The sequence below is a fragment of the Bufo bufo genome, chromosome 4, assembly GCF_905171765.1.
Source record: "Bufo bufo chromosome 4, aBufBuf1.1, whole genome shotgun sequence".
Taxonomy (NCBI): domain Eukaryota; kingdom Metazoa; phylum Chordata; class Amphibia; order Anura; family Bufonidae; genus Bufo; species Bufo bufo.
This window is the reverse complement of record NC_053392.1, coordinates 167,344,331-167,366,035: the sequence shown is the minus strand read 5'-3', so window position 1 is coordinate 167,366,035 and position 21,705 is coordinate 167,344,331. Positions and strand designations below refer to the sequence as shown.

The following is a 21,705-nucleotide window of genomic DNA, read 5'->3' as shown; positions in this document are numbered from 1 at the left end:
GCGCACTGTGCCACCAATGAAGATAAATCTCTCATTCATTCATATACAGGAGGCGGGAGCTGGCTGCAGAATCACATAGCCGACTCCCGACCTCCATGAGCAGTAGCTGCGATCCGCGGCACCTGAGGGGTTAACTACCGCACATCGCAGCTACCGGTCATAGAGATCGGGAGCCGGCTATGTGATTCTGCAGCCAGCTCCCGCCTCCTGTATATGAATGAATGAGACAGTTCTCTTCATTGGTGGAGCAGTGGCCACAGCCCCTCCGCTTCATTTGTCCCCTCTCCTCTCATTGGCGGCAGCAGCAGCAGCAGCACAGGGGGAGGGAGACAGTGCTTCCTTCTCCCCTGTGCTGCTGAGGGAACACGGAGAGCGATGACAGCAGCAAAATAGATGCCGATACCGATAACTGTCAAAAATCCTGAATATCGGCCGATAATATCGATAAAACCGATAATCGGTCGATCCCTAAAAAAAAAGAAACACCAAAATATTAACTATAAATTGCCCCTTTCCCAATTTCACATATAAAAAATATATATATATATATAAACAATAAATAAACATATCACATATCGCCACGTCAGAAAAGTCCAAACTATTAAAATAAATGCCGGAACAGAAAAAAAAAAAACAATTGCGCAATACGCCATTTTTTAAAATGCGGAATGCACATGGCTTTTTTGGTTTATTTTATCGCATGGTAACGAATGGTATCGAGTATCGCAATACTTTTTTATGGTATCGAAATCTAATGAAAAATTTGGTATCGCAACAACTCTAGTCCAGACGTTCGATAAAATGTGGACTGCACGCGGCTTTTTTGGAGTTTTATTTTTTTCACGTGGTATCGAGTATCGCAATACTTTATGGTATCGAAATAGAGTCAAATTTTTATTTTATTTTTTTATTATACCGTAATTATATGTATTTTAAATTTGGCGACTAAAAATTTTAATTTGGCTCCTAAATTTTTCAGGTTAGGAGCCAATGGCTCCTTGATATTTTTTTTTAGTCTGGAGCCCTGGGCTATACAGTTGATTTCAGGAGAGCACCTGTGGGCGCTGGCCAGGTGCACAAGTGTCTGATGCTGCATTAATTAATGCTGAGAGTATTAGATCTCTTCGCGCCTGGTGGCAGCCGTGAAGATGCCTTGAATGGCCCCCTGGGCATTAGCCCACCGGGAAATTTCCCTATGGCCAGGCCACCCCTGCCTGTGGATTTTGCTGTAGGTTTTGTGGGCATACTGTAAGGCTGGTTTCACACGGGCGTTGCGGGAAAAGGTGCGGGTGCGTTGCGGGAACATGCACGATTTTTCCGCGCGAGTGCAAAACATTGCAATGCGTTTTGCACGCCCGTGAGAAAAATCGGCATGTTTGGTACCCAAACCCGAACTTCTTCACAGAAGTTCGGGTTAGGTGTTCTGTAGATTTCTATTATTTTCCCTTATAACCATTTTATAAGGGAAAATAATACATTCTTAATACAGAATGCTTAGTAAAATAGGGCTGAAGGGGTTAAAAAATAAAATAAAAAATAATTTAACTCACCTTAATCCACTTGATCGTGCAGCCGTCTGTCTTCTTCTTTGCTGTGCACAGGAATAGGACCTTTGATGACGTCACTCCGGTCATCACATGGTCCAATCACATGGTTCATCAACATGGTGAGGGACCATGTGATGTGACATCACCACAGGTCCTTAGCTGGCAGCTCAACATTACAGAAGACAGAGATCCGCAACTACGCGATCAAGTGGACTCGGGGAGTTATTTTTTATTTATTTTTTAACCCCTCCATCACTATTTTACTTTGCATTCTGTATTCAGAATGCTATTATATTCCCATGTTATAAGGGAAAATAATACAGATCGGGTCCCCAGCCCGATAGTCACCGAGCAGCCATGCGCGAAAATCGCACCGCATCCGCACTTGCTTGTGATTTTCACACGGCCCCATTCACTTCTATGGGGCCTGCGTTGCGTGAAAAAGCTGAATAGAGAGCTTGCTGCGATTTTCACGCAACGCACAAATGATGCGTGAAAATCAGCGCTCGTGTGCACAGCCCCATAGAAATGAATGGGTCAGGATTCAGTGCGGGTGCAATGCGTTCAACTCACACATCGCATCCGCGTGGAATACTCGCCCGTGTGAAAGGGGCCTAAAAGTTCTGAAAGGTTTACCGTGGGTCCCTGTGGATGTACGTCAGTTTTCCCCCAGGCCAAGTGCTCAATAATAGTATTAACTTCACAGCCATATAGCTGGAGAATGAAGAAATAATACCACCAATATCCAGGCAGCCCAGCATGGCGGTCATCAGCTCTACGCTAATTAAGCATTTTGAACACTGTCCTGTATTAACTTTGACCACACTGAAGGTCCAGGTAGGACTACTTATATCTTCCTTACATTGTGCGTCCCTGCACCTGATATACGGATGTAACAGAGTTAACACACACACACACTTCTCACATGTAGATAATGAGTTATGACTGTGATTGAAGAATAGAAAAGGACTGTTGGCAACGTGTCACGTAAAGTCTCCCAGGTGATTGGAGCATGTGATCTGACGTCACCAAAGGTCCTTTAGCCCATAGTTCATCTTTTAAAGAACTAAAGACCGGGAGAACTACGCGAACAAGAGGAGAAGGTGAGTTAATTTTTTTTATTTTTTTTAACCCTCAATTGATCACCTACTAAGCATTCTGTTTTCAGAATGCTATTATTTTCCCTTATAACCATGTTATAAGGGAAAATAATAACATCTACACAACACCGAACCCAAGCCTGACCTTCTGTGAAGAAGTTCGGGTCTGGTTACCACAGTCGCTTTTTTATCACGCGCGTGCAAAACACATTGCACCTGCGCGATAAAAACTGAACATCGGAACGCAATCGCAGTCAAAACTGACTGCAATTGCATTCCTACTCGCGCGGGTTTGCCGCAACACACCAGGACGCATCCGGAACTAATCCGGACACGCTCGTGTGAACCCAGCCTTACACCGCAAGATAAACGCTCGTTAGCGATTATCGGCCAAAAAACTGGCCTGTGTAATACAGCCTTTAAACATTGATGACCTATTCTCAAGGTCAGTGGGAGTCCGACTCCCAGCATCTTCTAATAATCAGCAAATGGAAGGGGCCGTGGGGTTGGAGGGAGCACCAAGGCCTCTTCCTACGCCAGGGACGTCACGTCCAACAATCACATGGCAGTAGTGCAGCCAAGTCACTATACAATGAACGGCATTATGCATGGTGTACTGTGAAGAGATCCCCCCCCCCCCCCAGTCTAATACTGAGGATAGGTCATCCATATATTTAATTCTAGGGTCACTAGTGTCTGACCCCTACCCATCAAATACTGATGACCTTTCCAGAGGATAGGTCATCAGTATAAAAATTTCGGAAAACCCTTTTAATAAAAAAAAAAAAAAAAAAAAAAAAAAAAACAACTTGCATCGCTGAAGGATCTCACTGTGTTCCTTTACATTACCAGATCATTTACTCCTCCACAACAGATTGAGCAGTTTCAGGCACTACATACAATTCTTACCGGACACGGATTACTGGCGATTAGCTGCTCGTCTAAGTGCGCCTTTACACAGCAGCTAGAAGCTGAAGAGTTAAATCCTGTCTCCGTAACGGAATGTACAGAACTACGCAGTGTCTGGAGTACAGAGCGCAGAACATGGCTACTTATGGAATACACAACCACACCATAGAAGTCTTCAGGAGCTAGACCTAAACCCAGTTTCTTATTCTTTATTAACCCCTTATGGACCAGCCAAGTTTCACTTCTTTTCCTTCGTCCATTCATAGGGCCACTACTTCTTGGATTTGGGGGGAATAAAATAAATAAAAATCTTTGGGGGGGGGGGGTTTGAAACAGGGGAATACGTTTCCCAATGTTTTTTGGGTTTTGTTTCTACGGCGTTCACCGTGTACAAACAAAAATAAGCAAACAAGCAAATTTTCCACGCGGGTGCAATGCGTGACATGAACGCATAGCACCTGCACTGAATCCTGACCCATTCCTTTCAATGGGTCTGTGCACATTAGGGTTGGACGATATCAAAAATATTCCCACGATAACGATATTAAGAAATTTATCGCGATAACGATATATATCGCGATAAATGCCCATTTAGAAGAAAAAAAAAAACACTTGGGGCCACAAGGAGACATTATACTGTATGGGGGCAGCCACAAGGAGACATTATACTGTATGGGGGGCAACAAGGAGACGTTACACTGTATGGGGGGGGGGGGGCACAAGGAGACGTTACACTGTATGGGGGGGGGGGGCACAAGGAGACGTTACACTGTATGGGGGCAGCCACAAGGAGACGTTACACTGTATGGGGGCAGCCACAAGGAGACGTTACACTGTATGGGGGCAGCCACAAGGAGACGTTATACTGTATGGGGGCAGACGGGCAGTTCCCCAGCCTCTGATCAGCCCCCCCCAGCCTCTCCCTCTTATCAGCCCCCTCTGGTAACCCCCCCCCCCTAGTATTAATCATTGGTGGCAGTGGCCACAGGGTCCCCCTCCCCATCATTGGTGGCAGTGCCCCTTCCCCCCAGTATTAATCATTGCTGGCAGTCGCCACCGGGTCTCCCCCCCCCCCCCCCCATCATTGGTGGCAGAGGGCAGTGCACCCCCCCCCCCCAGTATTAATCATTGGTGGCAGTGGCCACAGGGTCCCCCTCCCATCATTGGTGGCAGTGGGCCCCCCCCTCCTTCCCCAGTATTAATCATTGGAGGCCACAGGGTCATCCCCCCATCATTGGTGGCAGTGGGCCCCCCCCTCCTTCCCCAGTATTAATCATTGGAAGCCACAGGGTCTTCCCCCCCAATCATCGGTGGCAGTCGGCCCCCCCTCCTCCCTCCCCAGAATTAATCATTGGAGGCCACATGGTCGTCCCCCCATCATTGGTGGATTTGGGCAGTGCCCCCCTCCTCCCTCCCCAGTATTAATCATTGGAGGCCACCGGGTCATCCCCCCATCATTGGTGGCAGTGGGCCCCCCCTCCTCTCTCCCTCCCCAGTATTAATCATTGGAGGCCACAGGGTCGTCGTCCTCCTCCTCCCCCCATCATTAGTGGCAGTTTGCAGTTCCGATCGGAGTCCCAGCAGTGTAATGCTGGGGCTCCGATCGGTTACCATGGTAGCCAGGACGCTACTGAAGCCCTGGCTGCCATGGTATGTTAGTGAGCAGCATTATACTCACGTGCGTCGTGGCCGCCGGGCGCGCCTTCTTCTCATAGGTCTGTGCGGCGCATTGCTAATGCTATAAGCCTTAGCAATGCGCCGCACAGACAGAAGAAGGAGCGACCGGCGGCCACATTCCCGGCACCCGACCTCTGAGAGGACGCTGTGATCACCTGAGGGGTTAATTGCGCTGATCACAGCGTCCTCTCAGAGGTCGGGTGCAGGAAATGCGAGTGACAGAATTCCTTCCCTCCCCCACGCCGGCCGAACTGCTAAGAGCGCCGCCGCAAGCGGCCAGCAGGTATCGGGGACATTTGCACGAGTAGAAGTACTCTGCAAATGTCCCGTATCGGTTCATGCTGGGGCGGGCGGCCGCAGATTTAGAAGCGGTCAGCGTACATGACCGCTCCTATGACGTCACGAAATACAGCGGTATTTACAAAACGGCGATATCGTTTTTTTTAATACCGCGGTATATCGTGATACCGGTATATCGCTCAACCCTAGTGTACATGAGCGTTTTTTTTTTCCATGCATCAGTTTTGCGTTGCGTGTAAAACTCAGCATGTGCTATATTCTGCATTTTTAACACAACGTAGGCCCCATAGAAGTGAATAGGGCTTCAGTGAAAAATGTATTGCATCCAAAAGCAAGTGCGGGTGCGATGCGTTTTTCACTGATGGTTGCTAAGAGATGTTGTTTGTAAACCTCCAGTTTATCACGCGCGTGAAAAACGCATTGCACTCACGTGGAAAAAACTGAACGCAATTGCGGACAAAACTGACTAAACTTGCTTGCAAAATGGTGAGAGTTTCACTCAACGCACCCTGAACGGATCCGCAGCCAATCTGTCATGCTTGTGTGAAAGAGGCCTTAGGCCCCTTTAACATGGGCGAGAATTCCGTGCGGGTGCAATGCGTCAGGTGAACGCATTGCACCCGCACTGAATCCGAACCCAGTCACTTCAATGTTGAAGACGAGCGTTGATTTTCACACATCACTTGTGTTGCTGAAAATCTCAGCATGTTCTATATTCTGCGGTTTTTTACGCAACGCAGGCCCCATAGAAATTAATGGGGATGCGTGAAAATCGCAAGCAAATGCGGATGCGGTGCGATTTTCACGCATGGTTGCTAGGAGATGATAGGGATGAAAGCAATCCTGGACCCCATTAAAGTGTATTCCCTGTATTATTTTCCCTTATAACATGGTTATAAGGGAAAATAATAGCATTCTTAAAGGGGTTCTACAGTTTGTTTTAACTGATGAGCTATCCTCTGGATAGATCATCAGCATCTGATCGGCGGGGGTCCGACACCCGGGATCCCCGCCAATCAGCTGTTTGAGAAGGCAGCGGCGCTCCAGGAGCGCCGCGGCCTTCTCACTGTTTACCGCAGGCCCAGTGACGTCACAACTATTATCAATGACCTGGGCGCGGCTAAGCTCCGTTCACTTGAAGTTGATACTAGTCGTCACGTCACTGGGCCAGCAGTAAACAGTGAGAAGGCTGCGGCGCTCCTGGAGCGCCGCTGCCTTCTAAAACAGCTGATCGGCGGGGGTCCCGGGTGTTGGACCCCCGACGATCAGATGCTGATGATCTATCCAGAGGATAGATCATCAGTTAAAACAAACTGTAGCACCGCTTTAATACAGAATGCCTACTAAAATGTAGATTGAGGGGTTAAAAAATAAAAATAATAAATAATTAACTCACCTTATCCACTTGATCACGCAGCCTTTGACGTAATCGCGCTCACCACGTGGTGACGTCAGCGAAGGTCCTGCTGAATAAAGATAGAAATCTTCTATCTTCATTCAGCAGGACCTGCGCTGACGTCACCACGTGGTGAGCGCGATTACATCAAAGGTCAATTTGCAGGTCCTGAAAGAAGCAGCAAGAAGACTATGGCGGCTGCGCAATCAATTGGATGAGGAGAGTCGATTAACCCCTCAAATCGACATTTTAGTAAGCATTCTGTATTAAGAATTCTATTATTTTCCCTTATAACCATGTTATAAGGGAAAATAATAAAATGAATAGAACACCTAACCCGAAATTCAGTGAAGAAATCCGGGTTCGGGTACCACATTCAGTTTTTTTTTTCCACGCGCATGCACAACACATTGCACTCGTGTGGAAAAAAAAATTAACATTGGAATGCAATCGCAGTCAAAACTGACTGAAATTGCGTGCCTAATCACGCAGTTTTCCCGCAATGCACACACACGACGCATCCGGAGCAAATCCTGGACGCCCGTGTGATAGAGGTCTTAGGGTACTTTCACATTTGCGTTAAACTTTTCCGGTATTGGAGTTCCTGTTAAGACATGCCCGCAGCAAGGCTTAATAGGCAGTCTGCTATGGTGGCCTGGGAGCCCTAAGATTTTGGTGCAGAGACTCCTACTGGAGAACAGAGGGAACACCTTCCCCTTGTCTAACCCCTCAGATGCCACAGTCACATTGACCATAACATCTGAAGGACTAAATTACTGGGATCAGAGTCATCTATTATACAGTGGGCACCCATATGGGGTAGGCTCGGCCCATGAGCCTGCTCCATACATCCCCTTATCGCAAATGGCATACATGACTGTAGTAAGGGGTTAAACCCTTAGCACATCTTCCAGTCTTCATTTTTTTTCATTGTCATACTTTATCTTCCCTTCCAAGAGCCATAAGACTTCTTTTTCTGTTGACATGCGTTTTTTTTTCAATATTAGTTGCAGTTTTCCTTGATTGACGCGAAGTACTCCAATGCACAGTTTTATCCAATGCAAAGTACTCCAACCGCACAGACCTGTCACTTACCAGTAGGAGGAGCGCCGGCCGTCCACAGACAGCGCATGTAAGTATAAGCTAAGTAATCATGGCAGCCAGGACTGCAGTAGCGTCCTGGCTGCCATGGTAACCGATCGGAGCCCCAGCGATTAAACTGGGACTCTGATCAGAAATGCCGCTTCGCTGCCACCAATGATGGGGGGGGGTTGTTAGCCTGTGGCCACTGCCACCAATGCTTTTAATACTGGGGAGGCAGGGAGGGGCCGCACTGGCCACCAATGCTTTTAATACTGGGGAAGGAGGGGGATCTGGCCCCTGCTGCCTGGCAGCACCGGATCAGAGGGCTGAGATCCGCACAATTAACCCCTCTGGCCCCCCTCACAGCCCCCTGTAAGAGATCGTGAAAACTCAGATCTGAAAAAGCTGTTATGCAGACGGATCCGCACTGAACGGATATTATCGTTTGCATTTATAGGTGCGGATCAGTCTGTGCAGATACCAGACGGATCCGCACCTAGCGCAGGTGTGAAAGTAGCCTAAACCTAACACTTGTCTAGAAATGCTACTTCAGTTTTCTACCCCTGCCCACTACTGGAGTGACTTTGTGGATACTTTTTCTTTTTTTTTTTTTTTTTTTTTAAAAGCCTCAGATGATAAATCTGGCGGGAAACTCACTAACATTGCTAACTGTGCCCACTATGCCACAAACTTTTCAAAACTAGAGTAAGGGGTGTAAAAATGCATAGGTGACCTCAAAAAGTCATAAAAGCCCTATTTTGCAACTTTTTGAAGTTAGAATTCTGGAGTGCAGGGTGTGACAAATTCCCTTCAATGCCTGTAGGACTAGCTCAGTGAAATGTAATGATATCTTTCGCTTAGTGAGCTGTTGCTCCATTCTGGAGAAAAAGTACTTTTAATTAATATGCAAATGAGCAATTAAGTGCACGGAGAGTGGGCCAAAGCCACTCGGTGCACCCTTGCTCCTCCTGCTTCATCTACCAGCTCCTCCCTCTCCGTAAATGACAGGACCAGGTTCCTGCAGTCATTCCACCTGACCCTGTCAAACAAAAAAAAGAAAGGGAGGCGCTGTCAGAGGAAGCAGGGGTGCAGAAAGTGGCTTGGGTCCACCCTCTGTGCACTTAACTGCTCAGTTGCATGTGGATTAACAGTACTTATTCTCCATAATGAAGTAACAAATCTCTAAGTGAAAGATACCATTACATTCAGCTGAGCTACTCCTACTGTCCTGGTGACAGACTCTCTAAGTCCACACTTCATTTTGTGTTGTCGTATTCAGCTAGCTAGAACTCATTTTTCACCATTTTGGGGCACATATAACTTCTTAATTAACTTTCTCTGAGGTGGGGGATTAAAAAAAAAAAAATTCTGCAACTTTTGGGTTCTTATTTTTGTGGTGTTCACTGACATAACTAACGTATCTACAGGACAATACCAAATGTGTGCCAATTAAAGGGTTTCTATCACTTGGTATGACATAATTAGCTCTCAGACACTAGCGATCTGCTAGTGTCTGCTCTGGCCAACCATCCTACTATAATCACTTGTGGGGCAGCGGTTTTGCTAAAAAACTAACTTTTATAAATATGCTAATGAGCCTCTAGGTGCTATGTGGGCGTCATTAGCACCTAGAGGCTCCGTCTACCTTCATACACAGCCGCCGCCCAGCGCGTCCCTCCAGCCCGCCCATGTCCTCCTCAGTGTGACGCAGCGGCCGAATTCTCGCGCATGCGCCGTGCGCGGCTGTATTCGGCGCATTTGAGATGTCTGAGCTCGGAGCGGTCAGACATTCAATGCGCATGCGCGGATGTATTCGGCGCATGCGCATTGAATGTCTGACCGCTCCGAGCTCACATCTCAAATGCGCCGAATACAGCCGCGCACGGCGCATGCGCGAGAATTCGGCCGCTGCGTCACACGGAGGAGGACATGGGCGGGCTGGAGGGACGCGCTGGGCGGCGGCTGTGTATGAAGGTAGACGGAGCCTCTAGGTGCTAATGACGCCCACATAGCACCTAGAGGCTCATTAGCATATTTATAAAAGTTAGTTTTTTAGCAAAACCGCTGCCCCACAAGTGATTATAGTAGGATGGTTGGCCAGAGCAGACACTAGCGGATCGCTAGTGTCTGACAGCTAATTATGTCATACGAAGTGATAGAAACCCTTTAACTGGTTTGGTAATGAAAAAAAGAAAGCAACTCTCCCTGTTTGTTGCACTTTAAAATGTATAAAGTTCCCCAACTTTATTCTACGGGTCAGTACGACTGCAGCCATACCAGATATGTCACATATCTGTAGCGCTTTGGGTTTCTGAACTACTCTTGCACAATAACCGTACATCGCCTGCCAAGCATCGCTGCTGCACTCCAAGAAGTATGTAGCCGTATGGGGGCTTGATTTTTGCATTGATACCACTGAAGTACATGGGACTTCTTAAGTTACACTTCTTATTATTTATTTTTGTTTGTCACGCTGTTCACTGGGTGGCTTAAATAAGGTTACCTTTATGTGGAGATTAAAAATAAAAAATTAAAACTAATTTACCACATTTACAAAATAAAGCCCCCCCTTTATGGATACATCACTAGGTGCTGGCTTTTCTAATGCATTGGTACACACTGAATACCATTACCGTACAGCCATCACTGAGGCGGACGTGCCGTCTACTAGATGGTTCCTGGAGAACGGCCTAATTTGCATATTCTCAAACGCAACTTTATTTTCCTGTGAACAGAGCTGAAGTTTTTGTTGGAACCTTTTAGGGTACATCCAACATTTTGATTTACTTTCTACTTAATCACTGGCCTTTTTTTTATTTTTATAAATTTTTAAAGGAATGTTCCAGTTTGAGGATATTGATGACCTATCCCCTAAGAATAGGTCATAAAGATCAGCTCAGTGAAGGGGGGTCTGATTCTAGGCACCTCTGCAGATTAGCCGTTTTAAGAGGTTGCGTTCATGTTTAACAGCGCTCTGTCTACATTGTAAAGGTGGCGCAGTGTAATTAGTATGGGAGTTACCGATATCATTGGCCGATATTCATGATTTTCAAAGTTATCGGTATCTAACCTTGCTGATAACGCTGCTAATGCGTCCAGCGCGCTATCACAGAACATGAGCGCGCGGCTGTCAGCGCGCCATGTTCCCTCAGCAGTACAGGAGAGAAGGAGTCACTCGCTCCCTCCCCCCTGTGACACGCTGCCAATGAGGAGAGATGGGCGGGCACACTGTGCCACCAATGATAATTGACGTCTAATACAAATACAGGAGGCGGTGTCCAGCCTATATGACAGGAAGCTGCGATCAGCGGCAGTTAACCCCTCAGGTGCCGCATCTGAGGGGTTAACTGCTGATCGCAGCTCCCTGTTAGAGGCAGGGTGTCGGCCATGTGATTCTGCGCAAACACACCCGCCTCCTGTATTAAAAGGTTAATTATCATTAGTGGCGCAGTGCGCCCTCCCCAGTATTAAAAACATTGGTGGCGCAGTGCGCCCCACCCCCTCAACCCCCAAGTATTAAAATTATTGGTGGCCGCGGCCACAGGGTCCCCTCCCCTCCAATGGTGGCAGTGGCAGCTTGTGATCGGAGCCCCAGGCTTACACTGCTGGGGCTCCGATCGGTTACCATGGCAACCAGGACGCTACTGAAGCCCTGGCTGCCATAGTCAGCTCCCTACTACCGTGTACTAGGCACAGGGCAGCAGGGACAGTGTGAAGTCCTATACACCCTAAGGCCTCTTGCACACGACCATATGGCTTTTTCAGTATTTTGCGGTCCGCAAAAAATACGGATGACGTCCGTGTGCATTCCGTTTTTTGCGGAACGGAACAGCTGGCCCCTGATAGAACAGTACTATCCTTGTCTGTTATGCGGACAATGTTCTATCTTTGAATGGAACGGAAAAAAACGGAAATGGAAGGCATACGGAATGGTACGAAATAGTTATTAAAATAAAAAGTAAAAAATAAAAATACATTTTTAAGTATAAATCCCCCCGTTTGCCAATTTTACATATAAAATATATAAACTATAAACATATCACATACGAAAAGTCCAAACTATTAAAATATAAAAAAATATAAATAAATAAAAAAATCTCCTGTGGTGAACGCCGTAACAGAAATGTATTTCTTTTTTTTTCAAAAATGAAAATGTACAGAATATCGGTATAAGTTATCGGCCTGAAAGCTCACAGGTTATCGGTATCGGCTCTAAAAAAAAAAAAAAATCTATATGGGTCGATCCCTAGTAATTAGTGCATCCTCAACCATTCACTTTTGGCGGAAACCGGCCGTATCCAATTATAGTCAATGGACCCTGGCAGCCAACAGGACTATCTGGCAGATACTATAAATTTTGGCAGGTTGTTCCTCTGCTGGAACATTTTAATGCATATGAGAAACTAGCCTTTACGATACATTGTTCCATTCTAGAGATAAAGTGCAACTGAGCAGTTAGGTGCACTAAGGGCAGGTCCAAGCCATTCTGTGCACCCTTGCTCCTCCTACCTCCTATGACATCCCCTCCCCCTTGAGGGTGACAGGGCCAGACAAGATTACTATGCAGGAACCTGGCCCTGTCAATCAATAAGGAGAGCGAGGGAAGAGGAGCAAGGGTGCACAAAGCTTGGGCACTCGTTTGGTGCACTTTTTCTCTAGACTGGAGCAATGGATCGCTAAGTGAAAGGTATCATTACATTCAGCTGAGTAAGCCTGGTTTAATAGTGAATATCCTGGTGACTGATGCCATGGATTGTGCAGTATGAAGAGGACAACATGATTACTAACGGTGCTGTACCTACTGATTGTTAACAGGATCTCCCGACAATCTAATGTGTACATGTTCCTCCTGATGGAAGCTGTTGGAGAAGAGGACAATCACGCATGCTGGATTTCAACATATGCATCCCTTATTTCCCTGCACGTTTCTGGTGGAGATGGGAGCAGTAGCTGCCAGCTGAACAAGCATGATCGGGCAGAAGTTCATCTTGACTTTTTTCTTTCCTTTTTAAAGACACCTTTCTGTTATTTCAATGTTTTTTTATTTTTTGGGAAGGTTCTGGATAACACCCAGTTATAGATTGGGCATCTTTTCCTGGGGTCTCTGGAGCTGCTCTACGTCAGGATACATCTACAAGGGAAGCACAAGAACCATGTGCCGCAGTTTTCAATGTCCTGACTCATCAGTCTGAAGCCCCAGAATGTATCCCTGGAGGGGGACCGAGATCCTTTCAATTTCTTACAGTCCAAAGCAGCTGCTCCTTCACGTAACCTGATAAAGACAAGTCACAAAATCAGCTGCTGTAATATTATGTCTGCCATAAAGCACCGCCAAGTGACTGGAGAATCCCGACAACGTACGAAGGAAGCCATGGACAAGAATCAGACGGGACATCTGTTCTCCAGATAACCCAGCCCCACCGTGTCCACTGGGACACATGGTGGGAGAGGATTACCTATCAGGCTATGTTTACATGACAAAATCAGCCGCGTGCAGAAATAGAGGGACACATTCTAGGACAAGTTTCTGACTAGGTAACAGGACGGCGGCCATTTTAACTTACTACGGTGATTAGCCCCGATAAAACAAGCATGTTCTGCCACTCTGCCTCCGGCTCTGACCACCCCAAGTGAACGCTACAGCCTCAGTGGTCATGTGAGATAGTGACATCATCGCTGCAGAGTCCGTCCTTCAGGTGGTAGAAATAGGAGGTGGAACTACAAAGCGCCATCCAATGTATAGTGGATGGAACTGGTTACTGCAGCGCTGCTCCCATTGCTGTAAACCCAATTTCCACACATCTGGTCAGCGCTGTAACCAGTTCCATCCAATGGACGTGTGTAGTTCTGCTGCTGTAGCTACTCAGGAACAGATGATTGACAGGGTGGACCCCCTCCAAAACGATACTGATGGCTTCTCTGTGGCCAAGTAATCAAAATTAAAATTAGGAAGTCTGTCTGGCGTTTCCTTGGCCACTATGGTTCGCACAATCCTTTTGCCTCCAAAACATTCTGAAGATCCGGTTTTCATGGCATCCGATGCAGCGTTTTTCTGCCAGGACCATGGACATGCGTTGTGTCTGGCTGAACAGAGCCGGTACATCTGAACCCTGCCTTAGAATAGTATTATAATGTATATACAGCTGAACACCGGGCACGGGGTTACACTCCTCCACATTACACCTGTCCTCTTGAATTTCCTCATGTGGCATTGGACAGCCAGGTTTCAGAATGACTTTTGTGGATACCAGAAGCAAAGAATTTTACGTACCCAAAGGCCTTATGCACACAAACCTATTTTCTTTCCGTGTCCGTTCTTTTTTTTTTGCGGACCGTATGCGGAACCATTCATTTCAATGGGTCCGCAAAAAAAAAAAAAAACAGAAGGTACTCAGTGTGCATCCCATCTGTCCGTATTACGGACAAGGATAGGACTGTTCTATTAGGGGCCAGCTGTTCCGTTCCGCAAAATACGGAATGCACACGGACGTCATCCGTATTTTTTGTAGATTCGTTTTTGCGGACCGCAAAATACACATTTGTGTGCATGAGGCCTAAAACAGAGGAATTAAATGGCCAAACGTGGGCACACGATACAAAGAAAAATGACTGGGAGGACATCTGCTCATCCTCAAATCCACCATGCCCTTAACATAGGCTGTGTAGCATCACTCACCAGTGATGGCCAGTTCGCAGTGTTCGCCAGCGAACACATGCGGCTGCCATCTTGACTCACCCGTCCGGCGATGCACAGGTAAGCCCTTACCTGGGCCTCTGCCGGGAGCCAGTCTGAAACAAATGCGGTCACCGGGAGCAGGCAGTTCCGAGAACAGCCCGATGAAGGCCCCGACGGCTGTTCTCGGAACTGCCTGCTCCCGGTGACCGCATTTGAATTCCGACCGGCTTGCGGCACAGGCACAGGTAAGAGCTTACCTGTGCATCGCCGGACTTGTGAGTCAAGATGGCAGCCCGCATGTGTTCGCTGGCGAACACTGCAAACTGGCCATCACTGTCACTTACTAGAAAATCAGGCATAAAGAAGGCCTGGCAGAAGCACAGCTTTTCCAACCAGTCAGTAAGCCCCTTGCCATGTCTGATGCCTGCAACTAGCCAATTTTGATATACAGGAGTGTGAGGAATGTGGAATTATGATCTCATGCCAGCCATTTGCTGTGTTGCTGGCTTCAAGCAGGCCACATGTGTACAAATTCACACCTCACTCAGCCAGCACAGAGGCCAACTCATCCTACAGGGGGAAAAACTAAAAACTGTAGGGGTCTCAGCTATTACCCAGATCACACAAATCCATCAGACATTATGGAACCGGGGATTCATAAGGAATTATGAATTGCCCGTCCATCACAGGCATGAACCAGTTAAATATCTGCGACCCTGGGGCCAAGACGGACATTCCCCTGGCCGTAGTTTGCGGGTCGGGTGCCTTAAAGGGGAAACACAAAGATCTCCCCGCAGGAAGCTAATAACGGCGCCATGTTTGGTCTCCACCTGTAGCCTGAATCCAGGCAGAACCATCTCCCTGTGACCTTCCGGTCTGGAACTATGGGCCCTAATGGGTTTTGTGGGTCTTTGGCTACTAGGACCAGGAAGGAGGAGTGGACTCCTGCCAGAGGCCAGCGTCTTTCTCTGAAGGGAGTCATATTGAGTACTGTGTTTGGAGGGACCCCCATGTGACTACAGCCAACCATTACAGCAACCCAGAACTCATCATCCATCTGGTAACTAGGTTGTAACATCCCACCTGTATTTGCACATCCGACCACTGTATATAGTCTGTGTATATTGTGTATTGTCTAGTGCACCCTTAAAGAGGACCTTTCATGTGATTTTATTAAGGGAGATATATACCTGTACTTGCGGGGTACCCCGCTGATGTTGCCACCCTGCTTAATTTTTAAAATATGCCTCCTGTTCCCCCCGCTGGATTTCTCCCGCTCAGTATGCTAATACTGAGCATCGGAGCAATGAGGAAGAGACTGAGTCTTTCTCCGTGGGCGTCTCCTTCTTCCTGGCTGTGACGCTCTGCGCTGCGACTGGACAGCGCTACAGCCAGGGAGAAGGAGACGCCCACGGAGAAAGACTCAGTCTCCTCCTCATTGCTCCGATGCTCAGTATTAGCATACTGAGCGGGAGAAATCCAGCGGGGGGAACAGGAGGCATATTTAAAAAATAAAATAATCAAGCAGGGTGGCAGCATGAAAGGTCCTCTTTAAGGCAATTAAATATGTAATTTAATCTTGTGCTGTCCTTGCATCTCAATCACGAATCCCCACGTCCGGCATAGTCATACGCTACTGCGGGTTGGTTTGTCACCCTATATAATCCCGTTAGCGGACCGGGCTTATATCAAACGAGGAACTGGTGGCAGTCTATCGGGCTGAGAAAGCTCTGTTTCACTGGGGCAGTGAAAAGGCTCTCTCAGCTCGTCAGGGGTGTGAGCGAGTGTGGAGTCACGCCGGAGGCCGCCTGGACCAACTGTCGCTCACCCCCTGCCTCTGTGCGCACGTGGATAGGAGGAGTCTGTGTAAACTCCATCAAGCTGACCTTACATGCTCACGTCTTGGAAACCAGTGACGAGACCGTATCTCGTGAGCTCAACGTAGTAGACGTCAGGCAGGGCTGCGAGGTGCGGTATTCGTCACAAGGAGCATTATAATTAACTATAAAGGAGTCGTCCCAGCATAAGAACCTATCCGCCATCCACAGGACCCCCGGTGATCGCAGAGGTTTCAGACTGAATGGAGGTAACGTATTCCACTGTACTGGACACAGAAGCAGAGTACAGCGCTCGGCTCGTATTACCTCCGCTCCATTCAAGTGGTCAGTCAGGGTCCCAGGGGTCGGATCAGATACTTATCCCCCATCCTCTGCATAGGGGGTACGCTCTTATGGATGAACATCCCATTAAATGGGGCTGTCAGCTGACCATGCACTTTAAGGCTGCACACGGGCTGTACTGCAGAAATTCTGTACAAATTTCTGTGCATTTCCGCACCAAAAACCGCATGGGTTACTTACATTTTTTTGGCGTGCATTTCATTCAGTTTTGTCACAGATCTCATCCTTGCATTGAAAAGAGTGAAAACAGCACAAAAGAACCGCACCAAGAACCGACAAATACCGTACGGCAGGTCAATATTTAGAAAAAGCAAAGTGTAAAGGAGTCCGTCCAGAACAAAAAGTGTCAAAGGCTCACAGCGACAAGACACTGATAGTCGGTGGCTAAAATTACCCCCAACTGGGCCATAAACTTGTCCTCCCTCCTGGATAATTATGGCTTATCAATAGGATATGCCATAAGTGTCCGATACGCGTGGGCAGCACCTCCGGGACCCGCTCTATCTAGAATGGGAATGAAGGACCTCTCTATTCAACACTACGGGACTTCCGAAAATAACAAACAGTGCCCAGCTTTTTTCCTGAGGTCGCATAGTAGTGAATGGGGAAAGCCCTGCATGCGTGGTCCTGTCCTGGACAGAGGATGGCGTTCCACAGGTAGGACCTGCACCTGGCAGGCATTTATGATATATCCTATTGATATGCCAGCTGGAAATAAACCTATATGGCTCCCATTCATGTCAGCCGAAACAGTCAATTTCAGAATGACTGTCTTAAAAGGATTTTCTGAGATTATTTTTTACTGATGACCTGTCCTCTGGATCGGTCATCAGTATTTGATCAGTGGGGTCTGACACCTGGGACCCTTGCCGATCAGCTGTTTTGAGAAGGCAGCAGTGCTTCTGCGAGTGCTGCTTGGTATCACAGCTTAGCCCCATTCCTGGGTATTGGCCCCCCCCACCGATCAGATACTGATGACCTATCCAGAAGATAAAATCTCAGACCACCACTTTAAGGGTCCATTCACACGTCTGCAAATTGGGTCTGCAATTTTGCGGGACGGGTGCAGACCTATTCAAAAAGATTCGGACAGCACACAGTGTGCTGTCTGCATCCGCACTTCCGTCCCGCGGCCCCGCAAAAACATAGAACATGTCCTATTCTTGTCCACAGCTGCAGACAAGAAAAGGCATTTCTATAATAGTGCTGGCCACGTTCGGTCCGTAAAATGCGAAACTCACATGGCTGGTGTTCGTGTTTTGCGGATTGCAAAATAGTTGCTGACGTCTGAATGGCCACCAAAAGTGTCCGCTGGCAGTTTAATTCCCACTAACACATGCACACTCGGCCGGACCAAGCCTCCCTGTATATGGGGGATTCAGGAGGCGTAGCTGTCTACTATTGACAAATTAAGTCAACTGAGATTTTCCCTTTATAATTCACTGTTATATCGGATAACGTAACCTAAGAATTTATTGTATAGGTCGGAGGGGAGAATGACTGTAAAGATGAATAAAGTACAATGACTTGGGAACAACCCATGCTTCATGTATAATAGCGGAGCAGGATCCTGAAGGAAAGCCTTTCACTATGGAAGGCGGAGGACGCTGCACGGCCACAGTGCGCCCTGTTAGATAACGCAGATAGTCACAGCTACAGATAAGATGGAGAAGAAAGCGGGGGCCTCCCAAATAACTGCAGAGTCATTCCAGGCCTTCTGTAATCAGCTGCCCCGGCAAATGTGTCTGCATGCGTGGGTCTCATCTGCGAGGGAGGGGTGCTGCACTGACTCATTGTGACGCACGTGCCGAGCTGTAATGAATTCTCCTAGCGGTTACCATTCAAAAGAAAGAATAAGCAGCGAGCAATGCGTCCGTTCATGACCGCTGCGCTATAGATGGCACCCTAAGGTTTATTCAACTGCAGACAGGGATGAAAAAATAAAAATCACCAATTACTCATCTAAGCATAAAACAGGCGGTAGAACTTTCATGTACAATGGATTACATCTAAGGCGCTGTTCACATTTACAGTGCCGGCTGCATGGGGCGTTGTTAGGAAACGACTGCAGCACACACAACTTTTTCTGCCAAATATGACAGAATCAGCAATCGAGCCTCGGACGCAGACGTGAGCAGATCTTAGCCTGTTGAATCTCGACATAAAAATAAAAAATTACAAAAAAATAAAAAAGACAATAATGAATGGGACTCGGCCATGTGACTGACGAACGTTATGTCAGTGGCCTAGCGCGATGCTGCAGCCCTGACCACAGTGCTACGGCCTCTTCAAACCACTGATAGTAGGCGGGGTACCGGGAGTTGTACCCCCACCAGCACCGATCACATACTGATAACCTACCCCGAGAATAGGCCATTAATAGTGAACTCCTGGAAACCCCCTTTAATTTGGTAGTTTTATTATAGCCAATAGGATAACAACCTACAGGCGCTGCTAGGTGTATGTGCCAGCATGCATGGTAGCTACGCACTGCCCAGTCAGGTGCCACCTCTACAGTGACACAGGGTTCACATAGGACGCCCTCCATGTAGCCGCAACTGAGATTCATGTAGAAGAGCCCAATAAAGTCATTGACTTATTAAAGGGAAATCCCTTATTAAAGGGGAAACCGTGGACCGGAACCGCCACCAGTTTCAACGAAAGAGAAAAGGGGCAGCCGTCCTTGGCTTTTTAGCTCCTATATGGCCAAGGTTAGGTTGCATTCACACAACTATGTACTTTGCAGGCTGCAAAATCCAGACAGATCCGCGTAAGATACAGATGACCTCCGCGTTGCATCCGTTTTTTTGTGAACCCATTGTAACAATGCCTATTCTGGTGCGCAAAACGTACAAGGATAGGACATGTTCTCTTTTTTTCAGGGCTACGGTGTGCAGTCTGCATTTTTTTTTGGCAGACCTATTTAAATGCATGGGTCCGCATCCTATCGGATGTGAACCAAAAATACGGCTGTGTGAACTGGGCCTTAGGCGCGGGCACCGCTGTGGGCATTTTATTCCACTGACTCCCACCACGGCAAGGATCCAAGCTAAACGTTGAAGAGAACGAGTGCGTTGATGACAACTTCATCTAAGCCAGGGATGCTCAACCTGCTGTTGCAAAACTACAACTCCCAGCATGCCCTAATAGCTGTAAGCTGTGCAGGCATGCTGGGAATTGTAGTTTTGTAACCGCTGGAAGGCCACAGGTTGGGTATCCCTGATCTAAGCAATTGGTGGCAGCCCAAGTTCAAGGGCAGGCACCGATGCCAACTTCTTACTGGTGTCAAGTGACCTTCAGAGCTGCTCTCATAATCAAACATCTGTAGTCGATGTGCAATACGAGCCCACGGACACGGTCGGGAGGAGCGCTAAAGCTGGCAATACAGATTAGAGGTGTAGTGGCTGAACCGGCCAACAATCGGGCCTCCCAACAGCAGAGGTCAGAGGATCAGGCGAGTTGGATTGTCCCAAAGGTGTTTGGCAGCGGCATTCAGAACACATGCATGCTCAGCCAAACGTGCATGTGGACGGTGCGGTCAGAGTCGGCAGAAGAAGGTCCAGCACTTTACAGGTAGAGGTAGGAGGTCGCGAAATTACTATCCAAATCATTTGTGTTGATTCTGCTACTTTATTCATGAAACAAGCGGATCAGGATGAACATTAATAGTACAAAGGCAAGAAAGTGAAATTAGACGACCAGATTTAGAAAAAAAAATAAAAATGATCAGAAAGCAAAGCGGCTTCCAATAGAAAAGCTCTTTTATCAAACAGAAATGATATGGCAGTTACAGATATTTGCCATAAAGAGCAACCGATCCCAAATACCAAGAAGTAATGCCGCCATCCGCGAGTTCTGTCGACCTGTACGGATGAGGAGTCAAAATGCTGGGACAATCTAGTTACCAGACACTGAATGTAAAGCCCATGGGTGAGGAGCAGGCGCGGGATTCCTGGGGGCCCCGTGTGTGGCCTGTGACATCCGTGAGTGCCCATTTCATGAGCGGGTGCCAATCGGTAGGTTATGAAGCCAACACTCCACTTACACGTGTGCGCCATGACGTGTCCTCTACAGGAACAGCACATCCCGCTAGCTGGAGTGATGACATCACTACGACTGGTCGGCTGCCCACGTGTCAGTGACATTCCTGAGGGGTGGCAAGGATGGGGACACAAAATACTAAAAAGAAGTCAATTACTGGGACAAACTTAAGTGTTTTTCCCCCTCAGAAAACACATTTCCGCTCTTTTAGACACATAATATAAATTCTAGTCAGAAGACTTTTTTTTCCTGACAGTTTCGGGGGAAAGTAGGTTCCACCACTAAGACCAGTGCAACGCCTTATACTGGGGAGGTCACCCAGCTTTTCCATAACCCTGACTGGCAAAGCGCCCAGTTACAAATATGGAGCCAAGGGAAGCAATTTTCGGGCATAATTGCATTAAAAAGAATATTTAACCCTCTAGGGACCTCCTGCATTAGAAGCGCTCCAATGAGCTATCGGTTTGCTGGCACAGAGGTGAGGCTCCTCCACACAACGCCTCAGTACACACACAGCCGCTCTGCGGTACCGCATCGCCCAGGCCTCCCGTGCAGGCTGGGAATCATCGGGAGCACGCCATCTTGCAGAAGAACATGGTGTCAGCGGGGGCGGGATTCACCAAAGCTGATTACGTCAAACACGTAAATCTCATGATGACAGCGACTTAGGGCTACGCAAAAGAGCCTTACAGTAAAATCTGCGCCAGGCCCTGCAGCCGCACAATGAGGGGAGGCAGCGCCCGAGCCATCCCTACGTGGTGCTGAGGAGGATGCGGCCCCCCGCGGCAGGTGCACT

General features: G+C 47.7%; 1 protein-coding gene across 1 annotated transcript in view; it reads right to left on the bottom strand.

Moving 5' to 3' along the window:
• Positions 1–21,705, bottom strand: part of PFN2 (profilin 2) — a 47,233-nt gene that overhangs the window by 25,157 nt on the left and 371 nt on the right. The window lies entirely within an intron of this gene.